The sequence below is a fragment of the Podarcis gaigeae genome, assembly GCF_964106915.1.
Source record: "Podarcis gaigeae genome assembly, chromosome: 5".
In the NCBI taxonomy this organism is placed as follows: domain Eukaryota; kingdom Metazoa; phylum Chordata; class Lepidosauria; order Squamata; family Lacertidae; genus Podarcis; species Podarcis gaigeae.
The window spans coordinates 36,266,129-36,284,842 of record NC_139681.1 but is presented as its reverse complement, the minus strand read 5'-3'; the positions used below and the strand labels follow the sequence as shown (position 1 = coordinate 36,284,842).

The 18,714-nt window shown below is 42.5% G+C and overlaps 1 protein-coding gene across 3 annotated transcripts in view; it reads left to right on the top strand.

Annotated features, from left to right (window-relative positions):
* RNLS (renalase, FAD dependent amine oxidase) overlaps positions 1-18,714 on the top strand; it is a 92,666-nt gene that overhangs the window by 43,624 nt on the left and 30,328 nt on the right. The window lies entirely within an intron of this gene.

The window sequence follows — 18,714 nt, the reverse complement described above, 5'->3', positions numbered from 1 at the left end:
AGTGTTCACCTTTGGCCAGTCTCCATTAGACCACTAAGGCTTGGTGCATCCTCTTCCCAGGCCCCTGTGGGGCAGTGTGAGGAGGTACCTCTCTTTGGGATGGTAGGGGCAGCTCAGACACCAGGGCAGCAGAGCCCAGAGGACTCCCAAGAGAGGGGAGAGGAGAGGAAGCTGAGAGAACGCTGCACAAGGGAGGGTGTTCGAAAAAGGGTGAGAGGCTGCCAGCTCTGCAGGCAAGGGGTGACATAACTGGGCTCCTGAGCCCCACAGGGGTGCTGCAGAAAGAATGCAGTTGGTCAAGGGAGCCGTGGACTCAAAAAAGTTGAAAACCTCTGAGTTAGAGCATTTTGTGAAGGCATCTGCTTACAGCTCTGTCACAGGCCTTCTGTCACACATGTGGACAGGAACCTCGAACGTTATCTGGCACAAGCACAGAAAACATGACAATGCTAGAAGGCTGTTATCTGCAATACATTTAGATCACCGAAGATTCTTGAAGCTTCACTGGCAAATATTGCATATCCTTCATTAATTTCTAATGTACAAGCTTGAATAACTTGATACATCCAGTCACAGGTAATTAATACATATTTTGAGTAATGCCAATTACTTCCACTTATCTTATCAAATATCTTTCATCTGCCCAATCAGGGTGATGTGAAATTTGAGGAGAAAGCAGGGAGTTTAATTTCCTTATTGAGCAGCGCCTTTTGACCAGAACAATGACAATTGTTTTCTGTCACTAATAAACGGATTTCGGTTAACCCAGCTGGTGCAGCAGATAATGTGCTGGATCAAGGATATGTATGCCAGCTGGAAATACTTAAATATATTAATATTGTTATTATTATTTAAGCAATTTCCTAATATATGTCAAGAGAACAAACTGTACAGCGGATTAGCATATGCCTGCCAGCACTTCCAGTTTTTCCTCATGATTCACTGACTCCACCTTGAAGTAAACGGTTCCTTGGCCCAACACAATTCACTTGAGATTTTGCTTTCAAAGAAATGTAGGGACAGGAAAGAAAAAAATGTCATTTATATTCTGCCATAGCAATTCCCATATCTCTTTTAAAGACTGTGAAGTTATATTTTGTTTCCTGATTCACTTTGTGGCCTGGAGTCAGTGGGTTTAGCCTTATAGTTATTTCTTGCTCAATTACTTGTGCGCTAAACAACACCAATAGACTTTTCTAGTGCATTGTCCTTTAACTAACCTTGGGTTAGTTTAGGATTGCACCAACCAAGGGTGTAGTTAGCTAGGGTTGTGGGTCATTGATCCATTATGTTTTGTGGGAGCAGAGTTCTAGGAAAGTCCCCATGTTGGCACCCTACAACCCAGCTCCCAATGAGTGATGATTTGCATTGACTTATGCATTGCTGCTGCAAAGTTCTCATATTAATTGCCCTCTAAGTAGCTAAAGAACGAGACTAATAGGTCATTATCTGCAGCACCCAAGATTTTTCCCTCAGGCAGTTTTGCAATTTTGCACCAGAATGTCCTTGCCAAGAGCATTGCCAAGGACATTCTGGGCTATCTAAAGGCTCTGCTCTCTGCCTCCTCCTTCCCTCTGGGGAAACGCTTGAAACGGGCTTCATTTGAAGGCAAATTGCTATTGCTTTGAGAAGGACCCTGGTTTTTTGAAGCTGAGGACTTGTAATTTAATTTCTGCACATTTATGTCTCTGTCCTGTAAGGGTTGGTTTTTTAAAAAAAATTATTTTACTTGTGGGCTGTGTTATTGAAACTTTTTAAAGCTGCTTTGCTTTGTTCTGCAAAAACCCAAAAACGTTTTGCTCTGAGCGTGTGTTTGTGTGATTTGCTCTGAGTTGTAACTTATTCTCAGCAAAAGCCAAGCCTCTTGCTCTTTCTACCTTTGTCGTCTTCTTGATGAACTAAAAACAAACCAACAAACCCATACCCTGATCCCGCATATATTGTTCATCGGAACTCCAAACAAAGTAAGAGACCGAAAGCTCATTTTTGATGTATAATCTTAGAAGATTGTATAATCTTAGAAGGCGGCATAGCTGTGAGGAGGTGTGGAATGACTGTCATAAAGGAACCCTGCACTTCTGAATTTGCCACTAAGCTACCAGTACCAACCATTGGCGTCCAAAGGTTGTTTTGAGAGGATATATGTGTGAGAGGGGTGGGTGAGAAAAGGAGAGAACCCAAAACTGACAGATTTGTTCCTCCCTCATCTGGGAGGTGGGTTCTCAGTCTTTGGCTGAGTATAATAAGATCCTCATTGCTTTAATCTGTTCCTGATTATAACCCCCCCCCCCCAAGTGAATTGCTTTATTATGGTGTGAGCTTACATAGAACTCACTGTACCAGGTGTATAATACAGACCCTCTATCCAAATATGAAGTGGACTAGTTTTTAAAAAAATGTATTCACAACCCCCCCATGAATGTTTCTTAAAAACAGGAAGGAATCATTTTAAAAGGAAATGCCAGGTGAGGAAAATACACAGAGGGAAGTAAAACTAACCAGCCCATAATGTCACTGACATGCGATCATGAGGACATAGTCCTGCGTAAGAAATACTGTTTCTTATACACAGTGATATGTTCATGGGAATGAAAGCGGAGCAGCAATTGCTATGGAGGATCAATATTTCATTGGGTGAGCTGTGAGAGCAATATGCAAATGTATCAAGACAATGCATTAAGTGGTATACAGTGGTACCTCGGGTTAAGAACTTAATTTGTTCAGGAGGTCTGTTCTTAACCTGAAAGTGTTCTTAACCGGAAGCACCACTTTAGCTAATGGGGCCTCCTGCTGCCGCTGCACTGCTGCTGCACGATTTCTGTTCTCATCCTGAAGCAACGTTCTTAACCCAAGGTAATATTTCTGGGTTAGCGGAGTCTGTAACCTGAAGCGTATGTAACCTGAAATGTATATAACCCAAGGTACCACTATATGTTGTAAGAGACTTTTTTTAAAAAAGAAAGCATGACAAGAAAAGACAGGGGTTGACTATGCTTCGCTTCACAGAAGTGAAGAAAGATTGTTTTATGCTTATAGTATGTCTTTTGTGCTGCTCAGCCCATCAGCTGCTTCCCATAGTGTTTTGATGTGGTTTCGCTGAATCACTTGAGGACTTTAAGTGGGAGTAGATGTCAGCTCTTTGTTCTGGCCCCAGAAGGATAGGCTGGGTCAGATGATTTTTGTGCCTGGGATGCATTCACATGTGAACTTCCACTCTACCTGCTCCCCTTCCATTCAACAGGGCCCCAGCCCACCCCAAAGAGTGGGGAGAAGTGGCTTCCAATCTGCTGGAGGTAACAAGCCATTGTTTTCACTTCAGCAACTCTGTGTGGTGCTGCTAAGAATCCTTGACAGTGTCTTGACAGTGCCTGTAGCACAATGGAAGCTCGGTTTGGAGGGAAACTAAGACTGCACTTGGTGGAAAGATCTGTCAATATTCTGACTCCAAAAAATGAGCCATGCAAAATGTATGTGGTGGTACATTACTGCAGAAGTGGGGGGTCTATGGCCCACAGGCAAAATTAGACCCAACTTGGCCCATGAGGCCATTCCACAAATAACACCCAGTTGGCCCACACCTGACAGATGTGGGGGGCAGGTAAAGACACAGCTGCAAAGGAACAAGTGGGAGCCTTGGAATTCACACCTAATTGTTCATTGGGAAGAAAGGCATGTTGTCAGTGCCAGTCAGCCAACTGATAACTCCCTGGTGTAGCTTGACTTGTGTCTAAGCCAGGCTACAAAGGAAGAAAGGAAAGAATGGGGAGCGCACTCAGAATGCCATTAAACTATTATTTCTTTTGACGTTGTGTCTCCTGGCGTCTTGCCAGGTGATTGACAGGTGGGCAGCCCTGCCTCCCTGTCAGCATGGTACATGTAGAACTGGGATCTGGCCAGATCCTCTTGCCCACTCCTGAATCACTGGGCCAATCTGTGTTGAGTAGAAGCATTAAGGAAGCTTTGTGAATCTTGTGGGTACATTCCATCTCTGGATGAAACAGGAAAGGAAGCTGGTGTTGTGCCTAAGGAAGATGGGATTGCCTTAAATTGTGAACTGCCAACCTGGGGTATTGCCCATATATTTTATTTCTTTTCCTTGCCAGCTGGTATCACAGTTGTTTTTGACTTCATGCTTTAGGCCACGTTCGGCCTGCTCTGCTCACTTATCCTGCCGGAAGACTTTTAAGCGTCCCACTGAGCAATGACATCAGGGTGCAGAGATTAATCTGCTCGATTTCTGCCTTTGCCCCTATCTGATTCAGAGGGAAAGAATACATAGATCTGGGTAGTACACAGAGGGCAGCCCGCTCCAAAGCACTGTTCTTCCAGCATGTGAATGTTGGAACAAATGGGAAGTAAGCATTTTCTGCTTACATCAGGGATGGGGAGCCAAGTGATTTGAACCATTGTCCATGCTGATTGGGGCTCATCGGAGTTAGACTCCAACAGTAACTGGAGGACCACATCCCTGGCTTACGTGGTGCAGAGGTTAAGCCAGGTGCCTTAGCACAGGTGTGTAAAACCTGAGATCTACCAGCTAGAGCTAGGTGCATGAGTGAATTCTCCTAAACCAAATATTATTTTGATCCATCATGAGTGTGGAGGAGATAAACAGGTCGGTCAAGATCACTAGACATGCCTTTGTTCTCTGACGAGGGAGGAGCCACCTCAGAAACCCAGATTCTCTTTTGTGTGACTTAAAAGGCTTTTAGTGCCATTTCTGCAAATAGTGTCATGCACGAAGAAAATGAATGCTCTTATTTCATTGTTCACCTCAACTGCTTGAGGCATGCTATGCTTTATGCAAAAGTTATTTGCTAAGTGCTTTGTAATTAAGATTATATAAGCAATGAGAGTTTTATATTTATGGCATGTACCGTGAAAAGGTTCATTGTCTAAATCTCCGCACTTCAAGGTAGGAAACAAAGCTGCCATGGCGTGGTCCAAATGATTACAAAGACCATGGAGTAATTCCAGCTTAATTAATAAATACATCCATGGGGGGGGGGAGGCTGTTGCTATGCCACGCACCCTTTTGCCAGCACATGATCTTAAAGTCAGACAATTGGAATTCATAATTTTATCACTTGATAAAAGTGAACCAGTTACCCTGTTTTCAAAATGCACAAAACAGAATACAGTATGCGTGCACTTCAGGAACACAGAAAGTTGCCTTATAATAAGTTGGAGCATTAGCCCATCTACTCAGTATTGTCTGCACTGACTGCTAGTGATTTTGTCCCAGCCCTACCTAGAGATACCAGGGATTTGAACTTGCAATCTTCTGCATGCAAAGCAGATGTCTATGACCCATCCCCAGAGGAGAAGCTGGGTTTGCTAAAATATGAACTACTGAACCCCCTAAGCTAAATATCACTTCTTCTAATAGTGAACTTGCATGCAAGGTACGAACAGGATTGTAGCCAAAATGGGGTTACTGAGAAAGAAGAGAGAGGTATCAGTATGCTGAAGGGAACCCTGAGTTTTACCGAAGCACAACAAATTTTTAGAAAAAAAAAAAAAAACCAAACCCCTAAGGAGGCGAGGACTGTGCTCAACTAAGTTCTGTTCAAAGTAGGCCCACTGAAATTAAGGAACCTAAGTTAGTCATGTCTATTAACATCAGTGGGTCTACTCTGAGTAAGATTAACATTAAATATAACCCAAATTCCTAAAACAAAACCCCAATAAGAACGGAGTATAGTGTTTACCTACAGAAGATTGAGTGTTAGAAACGGAAGAAAGTTGTGTGGTGTGAAATGCCCAGTATGACCTCTTAATGCCTTATAGCAGATACTGTTGTTCTCTCATCATACCTGAACACTGACCATGCTAACTGAGACGGGTGGACATTGGAATTTTACAACATCTGGGTGGCCACAAGCTACCATTTCCTGATTTCTGGCAACCTAAAGGAGGGCACAGCTGGCTGGCTGGCTGGCTGACACCTAGAACAGAAGTATTCTTATTATTAGGCGGCAATATACTGAAACTTTTTTTACAGATCTCACTTGTAATGCTGGTGCAGGTACTTACTAGAAGAAAGAAATAAGACATCAGAGTATTGGATAGCCTGGACCACAATTTTTATTGGCATGATTGCAACAAGATCTGCAATTCTAACACTAAGCTAAGCTCAGGAACTGCCTAGTGACTCAATTTGCTTATAGAACTAGGGGTTAGTCATGCCTGCTGTACCCTTGTTCCGTTAACCACACTTGTTATAGCTGTTTAGTCCTGTAACACTCTAGGAAGTGTCTATGAACACATTAAAACCTAGGTCACAATCATAAGGAGAGCCAGTGTGGTGTAGTGGTTAGAATGTTAGGCTAGGACCTGGGAGACGAGAGTTCAAATCTCCCGTTGGTCATGAAGCTCAATGGGCAAATTTGGACTGAAACTGGGAGCGGGTAGCCACGTACGCCACCTTGAGCTCCTTGGAAGAAAGGTGGGAAATAAATGAACCCAAAAAATCTATACATCTATCCCTTTTGGGAGACGTGTGCATATGATTCTATGAAGCAAACCTTCGAATAGTTGGAAGGTGCAGCCTGTCAGATGGGTGTAATTTACGTTCCAATCTTTTGGCACAGGCAGGCATCCAGGGTGGCTCTCACCACCCACCAGTACAATGCCTAGGTTAACAGAAGAGCCATTTCTCCCCTTTGCATAATGAAACAGCATATTTATGAGCAGGGCCCTCCAAATCATTATGATCGGATTTGGAGGAAGGTTTTTCTGGTTAAGCATGAGCTTACAAGAAACTACTATTGGGTGTCCTTGTTTTCTCCGTGCACTTTCTGTATTTAGAAAGATGATTCATAATCTCAATACATGAAAGTTTACCCAGCTATAGCTCTTTTTGCTGCACTTTTCAGAGGATGTACTTAACTCCTTCCCAAAGAGAACCGTGGGACTCGGGTGTTTTGCCTTAGCCAGATAGCACATTTGATCTGGAAATATGTGGCAATGATATCACTGAGAGTCATATGCCTACGTAATATTTTTAGAATCAGGGTGTTCCACTTAAGTTGGTCTGTATCAAAACAGCGTTCTAGCTGAGTAATTTAGGATTTTATGTGAATACAGTGGTACCTCAGGTTAAGTACTTAATTCGTTCCGGAGGTCCGTACTTAACCTGAAACTGTTCTTAACCTGAAGCACCACTTTAGCTAATGGGGCCTCCTGCTGCCGCCACGCCACCGGAGCACGATTTCTTTTCTCATCCTGAAGCAAAGTTCTTAACCTGAATCACTATTTCTGGGTTAACTGAGTCTGTAACCTGAAGTGTATGTAACCTGAGGTACCACTGTAGCTGCTTTCTTATAACGATTCTGTTTTTCAGTTGTTTCACTGAACTGATACACGCACCTGAAAAGTTGTCGTAACTCATTATGTTACTTCATAAAACTCATTGTGATGTAATTCTTCGTGTCTTTTCCCCTGCTTTGATTATATAACTCCATAAATGTACCCTTTACACATCTTTCACGTGTCACAAACTTCAGGCAATAAACTTTATAGGAAACCATTCATGACGACAGTGATTTAGAAATGCCGCTCATTAATAGACAATTGCCGTAATGTTCCTAAGCACTGTGCTCTTGCAAAGATAACTATTATGCTGCGGCTCTCAGTAGAAACACCAAAATGGAAGTTCAGCATATTCGAAGTGCACTTACATTTTTGCATATCTCTTTTTAAAATTGCCATTATTGTGCAAGCCTTAACATGGCTGAATTTATCTGCAGTGCTGCCCTTTAAAATCTGAAGACATGATAAGGAAACGCAGCTCGAGGACCATGTCTTTCTCATAACCTTTGCTACCTCCTACGTAAGTATAAAAGCAGTCAAATGCTCTGCAGCTGGAAATGGCCTATGCGGTGGCAAGAAGCCAGCATCCTTTCACTGTGACAGTTAAAAAAAAAAAACCTTAATGATTAACAAATGGCTTTTTTCTTTTTCTTTTTAAAGTCTCTTCTTTATAGCCTCCTCACAGATAGTATCTTAATAAGCAGCTTCTGATTCTCTGGTAGAGAAATCCCACAAAGGAAGGAATGGTTTTCTTGCTTGCTGACTTCATCAACTTTTAATGTAATGTGTAATTTTGTATAATTCAAGACCTCAGACATAATGCTGTATAGAGTTTAAGGCCTGTCAGGTTGAAACAGTGTCGCTTCTGATTGCAAAATGTCCTTTATTCTAAAGGGAAAGAAAGTATTTCAGGCTCGTTCTCACATTGCGTTTTAAAAATACAGCTCTACCCTTACAAGTCGCAACAGTGTTCAAGGGCGGTTTCCTATGTTAAGGTTTCGTTCTCAGAAGTGCTTCTAAAAGTTTTCTCCATAACGCAAACAGTAATTCTTTATAGTCTTACATAAAGAGTATGTTTTTAAACTTCCCCTGCTTTTTTATGGATAAGCAGAATTTAAATTGCCTAAATAAATAATCTTTTTACTTGTAAGACAAATGTCCAAAGTTGCTTATAGACAAGGGTGGATCTGTTAATTTTGATTTCTCTCTGTTTCTCCAGCCTTAAATTCAGTTCACCACAGTTCCATTTCTAGATTGCATTAAGGAAAAAAATTATCATGAAAATTCACCATCATTGTAGTGTGTATTTGTTGTAATAAAGATGTTTGTGTGCAGTTTTGCCTAATGTACACATTCTTTGAAAGCAATGTACCCTAATATAATCAAATGGTGTGTGTTGCTTTCATTGGTATACACATTGGCTGGAGAATTGCATTGCAAAATTTTGAAAGATGGCTGTGTTTTAGTTCATGTATTCTTTCGGAAAATACAAATTAGATAGGTTTGGCTTTATAGAATCAAACAGAATCAAAAAAACTTACCTATCTCTAGACTTGCATGTCACCATAGCATGTGGGGCTTCGGACAACTGGTATCAGAGCAACCGTCTCGAACTCACACATAAAATTATGCAATTACTGTGCGTGAGCTCCCAGTTACCAACAGTTCTGAATAAAATTTAGGCTACAATACAGTACATACTTTCCTGTTCAATGGACCTTACTTTTGAGCAGACATGCCTAGGATTGTGGTGTCAGTTATCAAATATTATTGTTACTGTTTTCACCCTTAATGACACCAGAATAGCATATTTATTGTAACATGTGGAAGCTTTGCTTATATGTCTGTTCGGTGCTAATGTTTAACTTGAGTTTTACCTAGTTTGAAATTAATTTGGTTGGTGCACAGGAAGCATACTCAACGGATTTAGGCTGGAATCCTATACTGACTTGCGTAGGAGTAACTCCCACTGAACTCAGTGGGGCCTATGTCTGAGGAGACATGTATAGGATTGCCAAGATAGATATGTGATACCCATTTAAAAAATGCACGTTCATGTAATCTGGCTGCAACTAATCGTTGTTTATCTTTACCACATTTGTGCTGCTTTCATATGCCAACCCATATTAAGGATTCAAGGTACTGTGCCACAGTGCGTGGTGTACAAGGCACATGAAGGAGCAATCTAGTTGAAGTGAAGCAGGTTTGGGTTTCGTCAGTGCCTAGATGTGAGACATTCTGGGAAACCCATGTACATCTCCTTGAGTTCCATAATGGGAAGAAAGCCAGGGTTATAAATATACCAAATATTTCCTGTGTGGAAGTGCTTTCGCTTCAGGAATCTTGTGGCACGAACTCTATGATTCTGTGATTTCTGAGAGTCAAATTCAGGTTTATAGTACATCCACTGAAATCAATGGAGATTATGTTAATCATCACTAGCTGAAGTCCCATTTATTTCTATGAGTATTCTCTAAAGGATGACTAAATCTGGATCCATCTCCCAAGTATAGTGGGAACTGCAGAATGCTTGAACTTTGCTTTGTATTGTTCTTCTCTTAGCTATTGTTGTGCATGTATTTAACTCCCCCCCCCCCCCCGGTATCTTCCCATGCATGTTCAGACATGGCTTTTAGTCTCATGAGTAAATGAATCTCCTTGATCAAAACATTTCAGGAAGTTGCCTTTCTTTCCATTTCCCACCCCACCCCACCCCCTTATTCTAGACATCCATTGCTTCACCATCAGTCTCATGGAATTGAGAAAGGGACTACATGTGTTCTGGTTTAACCCCCTGAAACAAGCAAGGGCTGTATCCATCCACCGGGCAGCCTTCACAGTCCAGTCTACGTTGGCCAACAAGCAAGGGAGCAGGTGCAGCACAGCAACAAGATACTTATGAATAGCTGTAGATGATTCAGGCAAAGAGCCCAACCACACAATGCAAGGAGAAGGCATAAAATTCCCAGGGTCTCCAGCCAATTTAGCCAGGGGTGGGGGGTGGGAAGAGGTGGATTCCTTCACAGCCTGGAGTCTGTTGGATCAGTCAGATCCCCTCCAGTGAGTCATCCCAAAAGAACATTTAATTGGGCACCACTTCAACAATCCTATTGCTAGTTATGGCACAATCGATGTTCCTTGTTTTTTGGAACATTCCAACTCCATGGAACTAACACCACATCTTTTCTTGTATCCCTTCTTCTTGGAATTTGGTCTTGGCAAACATCAGCTCCAAGGTAAAAAAAAGGTCAGGCTGCATAATCTGTCAGGGCAAATGTTCTTCTGAATTCTGTTAAACAGAATGCCCACGCTAAAAATACCTATGTTACAGTTTAACCACAATTTCCTTTTTAACTTAAAACAGCAATCAGCAGCAGCTCCAAATACTACAGCTTGTTCAGGCAATCTGTATCTAATTGACTAGTTTTAAATTCTTGGCCAAAGTATGATTTAGTCAGACACTACAAATAAAATCATCTTAAACAAAACAGTCTGTTGAAGGAAGAAATAATATATTTTTTGTACTGCATTGAACATTTTGTGTGTGTGTGTGTGTGTGTGTGTGTGTGTGTGTGTGTGTGTGTGTGTGTTCACACAACCCCAAGCATATGTATATACATACAAAAGGAAAGTAACAAAATAAAAGGTGAACAGTACAATTCTATGCTCCTCTACTGAGCAGTCCAGATCTGCCAGTCTCACTTAACCTTTCCTTGTGTGAATAGATCCAGCATAATTCAGTGCTTAAAGTATCAGAGCTAGAGAACTGGGGACATCTAGGTTCAAATTCTCATGAAGGTCACTGGGGGTTGTTCTGATGATCATATGAGGAGAAAGGAGGACTGCACACTGTACCTGAGGAAGGATGAGATAAGTGTTTGAGAAAGAAAGAAAGAAAGAAAGAAAGAAAGAAAGAAAGAAAGACTTTCAGCCACCTAATATTTAAACCCTCCTGGGTAGTGAACATTGGGCAAGGTGGATGAACAGTCTCACCTGGTTTGCAGCCTATCTCTGTGTATAGGATATTAGAGTCAACTCATAACACTAGTGCGCTGAGAGCTACGCTGGTTGCTAATATGCTCCCGGACCAAATTTAAAGTTTACCGGTAGTGTCTAAAGCCCTAAACACGTTTGAGAGATCAGTTTACTCCCTATATACCTGTCTGCTCACTGTATGGGCCCACCTCATGGTTCCATGGGCACCAGAGGTTTGTTTCATGGTTACTCAGATCAGGTCCTTAAGCATGCCTGTCCACTAAAGTTAGACAAGTACCAACATCATGCACATTTCATCAGATGCTAGAAACTATTTCTACAGGCCTTCCCAAAAGGTTCTGTCGACTCAATGTCAGAAATCAGATTTCTTTTGGGAAACTGTTTTTAATCTGCCTTATTTGTTGTGTTTTTATTATTGCACACCACTAATTTTTAACTGTCTATGATTTTTTCCAAATAGATGAATCAATAGAGAGTACATTGCAAAATGACCTGACCTAGTATAAAGAAGATTCATACAAGGAGCCTGTTTCTTCTTTTCTTTTACTATCAAGAGCTCCTTTATCCCTAGTTTCCTTTATCCTTGCCATTTAATATATTTCATTCAACTGATCCCACTTCCTACAATCTCCCTTTCCTTGCTCATAAATGGTCCTTAATTCCCACACATACTACTGCTTATGAGGGGTTTTCCCCCCAGATCAAGGACATGGGTCTCTTTTTTCTCCTTCCTAGCTCATTCCCCCATCCAGCTTCATCTTGGGTACCACCACTCTTATAAGAAATACAGGATGCTGCCTTACAGCACATCAATCTGTGGGTCCATCTCACTCAGTATTGTCTACAGCAAAAGTGGGCGAACCTGTGGCCCTCTAATTGCTATTGAACTCCAGCTCCCATCATCTCTAGCATAGCCAATGGGTAGGGATGGTGGGATTTACAGTCCAGTTAATCTAGAGGGCACAGTGTTGGCTACCCAACAATTCTCCAGGGTTTTAGACAGGACTCTTTCCCAACCCTACTTGGAGATGCCATTTATTGAACTTGGGACCTTTTCCATGCACAATATGTACTCTTAATACTGAGCTACAGCCCTTCCCCCTGCATCTGGGAGCCTTAGCAAGGTGAGGCATACCTTGAACCCCTCCATGTGTTTTCTGCTTTCCTCTTTACAGAACCCATCTGCCCTTTGCTTTCATACAGTTGCACCAACCTAGAGCCTACACACAAGTCATCACTGTCCTTGACCCAGCAGATGACTCTTGCTGGGCATTGTCCCACTGCTCTACCACTTCCAAGTCAATATTGGGTATTCAGGTCAATTCCTTCACTCTCTAGAGTTTGTTGGTTCTCATTTCTTAATTTATAAGTGCTCAACGTGGTTATCTCCCAGCTCTCATGGTGTCTTCTGGCTTCTGCACATTGGAGTCCTTAATTTATCACTTGTCCGTATTAGGATGGAGCACTAGCATTTTTATTTGAATGTTGTAGCATCGGGATAGCGGTTTTTCTTTCTAAGTCATAATGGAAGAGGTGTTGCTACATCTGAATGATAATACAGTTTTGTTTTTAGTATGTTTCAGGGGGAAATAACCATCTCTGTTTCTTTGTAATTAAATTGCCAGTGGGACAGTTATGACCAAGGCTTCCGTTTATGCTCCAGTTGTGGTGGTCTGTTGCAAACCTTCTATCCATGACTTAATTAGCTTGGCTTTTTAGAACTCTCAGAGAACTCCAACATCTTGTACTCTGTATGAGTGCATTCTAAAAGCAAGAGCGCAACTCTGCCCCCAACACCCACACTCTAGAGTTGTTATTAAATCATACCTGCTTTGGGAAGGAAGGAGATATATATATTATTTTAGAAACCATGTCAAATCATCTACCTTGTTCAAATTCAAACCAACACACACAGAATTCCCAGAACTGAAACTCTCACCTTGATTGAACTTGACTCACCTCACTGTCCTTAGTAGAAATCTTCACAATGCCAGGCATATAACTGTGCATTGTTATGCAATATTTCTGTTAATCTGATCTAGGCAATGGGTGAAAGACAACACTTAACGTGAACATTTTTTGTCTTTCATTCGAAACTTGAATGTTACGTTGACGTTCAGTTCACAAAGGCTTTTATTTGCTCAAACAAGATGCTAATAGGCCCTCAAACACGACCATACATGTACACTTTCACCTGCCAAATGGCTTCTTAATAATGAAACAGCACAGTAGTGTAGATCCATGGGGAGGATATTGCATATTTTGTGTATATATATATATATCCATCTGTTCCAATTAAAGGAGAAAGTTGGTGCAAGTGCATTGGTAATTTGAATAATCATATAAACTTACTTTAAAAGATAAACCTAGTAGAGGATTGGTTACTTTGGCACAGACTCTTTTAAGGGAAGTGTCTGCTTTATATCCTTTTTTGTCACATTAACCATTTAACTGGTGTTTCACCTTGAGATTTAAGCCATGTTTCCAGTGACTATTCAGTCACGGTTATTACTGAGATAGCTAACAAAAGGTGAAGGGCACCATGGGGAGGGTGCTTCGTTCAGAAGTCTGAGCACACGGGGGACTCTATAAGATCCAGATTGTGCCTGTTCACAGATGGTCAGCTATCCCATGTGAATGTAAATTGGTATTAATTTCAGCTTAGCCTTCACCTGAAATGTCTGGCACATGGAATACTGTCACTCAATAGTTCACAAGAGCCACAACTAAGGAAGCAGGACTTCTTAACACAACTTGTAGAAGGGGTCACAAACATGGCACCCATGAGGTCTTTCCCTAGCACCCACAAGTCTTCTGAGACACACACACATAACTGACTGCTCATGAAGTGGTGAGGGTGGTAACATTTTTCTCTGTTGAAAAATACATGGAGCTGAAGCTGGATGTGCCACATTCTTTCCCACTTCCTCTTTCCTATCTTAAGTGTTTTTCAAAGGTCAGATTAACTCCACAAGATCCGACTTTGACATAGATCTCTTGGAAAAGTGAAGTGTGTTTGTGTGCGTGCCCCCTTATCTCTCTCTGTCTCTCAGTGAGGTTGATCCAGAGGAGGGGGAGATAAGTGGCTAGAGGTTTAAAGTGTGCCCACAGGCCTGAAAAGGTTAGTCATCCCTTACTTGTAGAATCGAATGTAGTTGGACTACTTTGGTGGGTTTCATATTTTGAAGTGCTGCGCTTGGTGAGGGAAATCAGATACATAGGTATAGGCTGGCGGGAAGGGGTTAAATGCACGGGTATAGTGGCTTAGCTGTAGTGAAAAGACCTCAGGATTGTGGGCAATCTTGAGTTGATCGTAAGTCAGTAGTATAACATGGCTGCAATAAAGGAAAATGCAGCTTTAGGCTACATTAATAGAGACATCGTTTCCAAGTAGCAATAAGTAATAGTCCCATTTTATCCTGCAGTCGTCACACCTCATCTAGAGTACTGTGCCCAGTTCTGGGCACCACAAATTAAGGAATATATAGCCAAATTGGGGCAAATTAAGAGGAGAGCAAGGAACCTGGTGGGCTTTTGAAACAAAGTCCTATGAACTAGGTTAAAGGAATATTGAGGGGGGATATGATGGAAGTCTACAAAAACCTGGATGGCTGCCCTGTGCAAGAAGGCAAAGACTTGTCCTCGGCTGCCTCAGATGGCATGCTTAGACCTCATGGGCTTAATTTACAGGAGGATAGATTTGCATTGAAGTTTCTTTGGGGGGGACTATTGATGGTAAGAGTGATTTTACTTTGGAACCAGTTATTTATGGTGGCACCAGGTTGTAACTTCATGGGGTGTCTCTAAGCAGGAGTGGGTAGCCACCACAGAGCCCTTATCTATGTCCCACTTTGGGAGAATGGTCAGTTGTGATGAGGAGCAGGACAACAGCCACAGTAACTAGGATGGTGGGATGCTTCATTCTATGAGTTTTGGGGAGCCTCCTCTCTGATGGCCTTCTGCTGACTTGTGAAGACATCCTTTTCTTTTATCAATCTTTTAATTTTCCACACTGAGGTGTTTTTATTGAAGACTGTTTTATCTGCCATGCTCATGTCTGTTATATATATTTCTTCTTCTTGCTGTATTTTCTTTTTGTGATTTTAATTATCGCAGGGTGCCTTGAATAGCTCATATATACAGGCAACAATCAGTTCCGGACTCCCATGCATGGGGCCCACGTCAGCCTACCCCATTCCGTCGCCTTTTTGGTGACATTTTGGTGATGTTTTTGGGTCACTTCCAGGTTCGGCACGATGCGCGTGTGCATGGTTGAGCACATATTGGATACTCCTAAAATGGTTGCTGCCTGTATTAAAAAAGTGAGGCATAAATCTTCATATCAGGGGTGGGGAATCTCAGATCACCTATCTGACCTTCTGGACTCTCCTCATGCCACGGAACCTCTCCCCAGGCCATGCTCCTCATCTACCCTGCTTTAGTCCCTCTTTTCATGTTGAAATGTGTCCTGTAGCTCTGATAATGGCATTTGCTTGCCTGGATGGAGGATAGATAGAGGTATGTGTAGAAACCAGCTAACATATCGTACAAAGCTAACATTTATGTTTGTTGCCCCAATCACTTTTGCCTCTGGCCCTGGCCACCCTTGACATTTGGTTCCACCTAACCAACCAGTTCACCACCCCTAAAGGTAAAGGGACCCCTAACCGTTAGGTCCAGTTGTGACCGACTCTGGGGTTGTGGCACTCATCTCGCTTTATTGGCTGAGGGAGCCGGCGTACAGCTTCTGGGTTACGTGGCCAGCATGACTAAGCCGCTTCTGGTGAACCAGAGCAGCACACGGAAATGCCATTTACCTTCCTGCTGGAGCGGTACCTATTTATCTACCTGCACTTTGACGTGCTTTCGAACTGCTAGGTTGGCAGGAGCAGGGACCGAACAACGGGAGCTCACCCCGTTCCGGGGATTCGAACCGCCGACCTTCTGATCGGCAAGCCCAAGAGGCTCTGTGGTTTAACCCACAGCGCCACCCGCATCCCTTCACCACCCCTGTATTATAATAAAACATAGGCCTCCTGGCCTCGCCTAGCTGTTCTCCAATCTGCCCCCCCCCCAATAAAAGACACACACAAAGCCACATACCTACACCCTCTCTTATTGCTTTTGCCTGGCTAAAATGTGTTATTGAACTGCTATAATGGATGGAGGATAGACAGATGTCTGTATGGAAACCTTGTGACGTTTGCATAGCTTGAATGCATCCTGCTGTGCAAATATACGAATCACAGCCGTTGCTTCACCAGCTTTCACAACGGGCCCTGCCCATCATTCCCATGTAGGTTTCTCATGAGGGAATACTTCCCTCAGACTGGGGGTGGGGGGGGTTTCCTCACCTCTATAATAAAATTAATAACTGTTGGGGATGCTTTAGCTACAGATTTCTTGCATTCAGCTGAATGAAATGGGGGTGGGGAGGGCAGACTGGATTGTGTCGCCTCCCACTTCATTGGTGTATATAAAGTGTTTTAAAGAGCCATTAAACTTCAATGCCCGTGGGGTGAACGAGGCACCGATGAAATGGTGAGTCAAGTAGTCAGGGCGGAGGCTGTGAATACAGTTGAAGTGCATGACAGCTGTGGATTAGCAGCCCTTCCTATTGCCCTGTGGGGCTTGCGGCTCTGGAGTTTGCTTCACAACCACTGCTGGGTGACGTGAAGAGGTGACAGCTGTGACTACCTGCAGATGGCACTGGTGATTTCTGCAGTTTCAAGGAAGCATCACCTTCATTTAGAACATACAGTTGTACCTTGGTTGTCAAACGCCTTGGTACTTGTCCATTTTGGCTCCCAAACGCTGCAAGCCCGCAAATGAGTGTTCTGTTTGCGATCATTCTTTAGAAGCCGAACGTCCGATGGGGCTTCCACGGCTTCCAGTTGGCTGCAAGAGCTTCCTGCAGCCAATCAGAAGCTGCGCCTTGGTTTCCAAACATTTTGGAAGTCGAACGGATTTCCAATTTGACTTCTGAGGCACCACTGTATTTGTCTTTGCCTTACACAACGTTCTGATGGATCCTTTCCCCCTGACGGGGGAGGGTTAGTTTTATGGTACAACTGCTTTGAGGGTCCTTAGCAGGCGTGAAAGTGGAATAAATAAATGAATGAATGTCTCCATGTGTGTTTAGTCCAGGGAAATTACTCTGGAGCCATGTTGAAATGAAACAGCACTTTTAATCTCTAATCGTGAATGCACTGGTTCTTGTCCACGACTCACAATCTTATCTATACTCACAGCAGCATAGACATATATATTTTTGTACTCATGAACTCCCAGATCTAGAGGTCACCAAGAACTGAGTCTGCATTGTCAAGAATGTTGCTGATTAGTAATGAAAAGATTATTTGGTGTTTAAGATTGATATTTTCTGGAGTCCTTGTTCTAAATTCCAAACATGCAGATGCACACGTGTGGTTGCATGACTTTCTGGTAATTTTTTGCACGCAAAGGAAATCTATCTATGCGGGTAATTCTACTGAGTACAATATTACGTATGTATTGTTATTTATTATGGAAGCTTGGAAGTATTCTCCTTGACTACTTTTAAAGAAAAAGAGACTAAAATAAGACTCACATTCTTGAATTTATGTCTGCATTATAATAAGAGGACAAGGTCACCAGCCCAGACCACCACAGCGGCCCACCACGGCAGGGGGATACAGTGGTACCTCGGGTTACAGACGCTTCAGGTTACAGACTCCGCTAACCCAGAAATAGTACTATTTCTGGAGTCTGTAACCTGAAGCATCTGTAACCTGAGGTACCACTGTACTTCTACTAGCAAATCTGAAATTAGTTCTTAGGGCATGAATAATAATGTAGGCTCCTCACGGTTAACACACGGTGTTGTAGTGGTCAGTGTCAGAGTAGTACTGGGAAACCCAGGTTCGAAAGCCCACTCAGCCGTTGGGCAACCTTGGGCCAGCCACTATCGCGCAACCTAACCTACCCCACAGGATTGTTGTGAAGATATAATAGAGAACCACATATGCCACCTTGAGGTCCTTGAAGGGAAGGTGGGGTAGAAATGTAATAGCAATAATAAAGATTTGAAAGTACACTCAGGGACACGGCCTCTTGGGACTTCCTTTGAGTTTTATTCCTTGGGAGGAAATGGATTCCTATTTGCCTAATAACATTTTTGGAACGGGTTTCTGAATGGAGTACCACGTCTCTGTTCTTGAGTGGGCTTTTAGAATTTACTGTAAGTTATGAAATGTCCCAAATTAAATGTATTAATATGTGATACGATACCCTTTGTGAGATGTAATTCTTCTTCTTCTTCTTCCTCTTCTCCTCGTTATAGCCATTAGCTAGTAATCCGATTACATATATTTTGTGGATGATACGATTTTATCTTGCAGGACTTTCCTCTTAGCCATAATGTGT